This window comes from Zerene cesonia, chromosome 28, assembly GCF_012273895.1.
Source record: "Zerene cesonia ecotype Mississippi chromosome 28, Zerene_cesonia_1.1, whole genome shotgun sequence".
In the NCBI taxonomy this organism is placed as follows: domain Eukaryota; kingdom Metazoa; phylum Arthropoda; class Insecta; order Lepidoptera; family Pieridae; genus Zerene; species Zerene cesonia.
The window spans coordinates 3,547,796-3,548,245 of record NC_052129.1 but is presented as its reverse complement, the minus strand read 5'-3'; positions in this window follow the sequence as shown (position 1 = coordinate 3,548,245).

Here is a 450-nt window from a genome sequence, read left to right as displayed (position 1 = left end):
AGATAACATTCGATAAAAAGTTCAAAATAAACTATGGAAATATTAAATACATCCGAACTTACGATATGATTTTGAGACCATTGATGTTATTAAATTCCCGACCGCAGCTTTATTCATGGTTGAATCAATCTAGAAATGTTAGACCAACCATAAAAATAGGTAAGGATAAATTTCAGTTATTCTTAGATGTACACCAATTCAATAAGGACGAACTGAGAGTAAAAGTACGACCAGAGTATGTGATAATTGAAGGGAAACAGGAGAGAAAAACCAGAGATGGTTTTGTAATTAGAAAATTTTTTAGAAAGTTTAAACTGCCAGACGGCTGTGACCCTCAACGTGTGAGATCTGAACTGTCTCACGACGGCTGTCTCACAATCACAGCACCCAGACAGACCTGCGAAACGACATACCCTTGTGAAACTGTCATACCTATAACCCAAACAACCG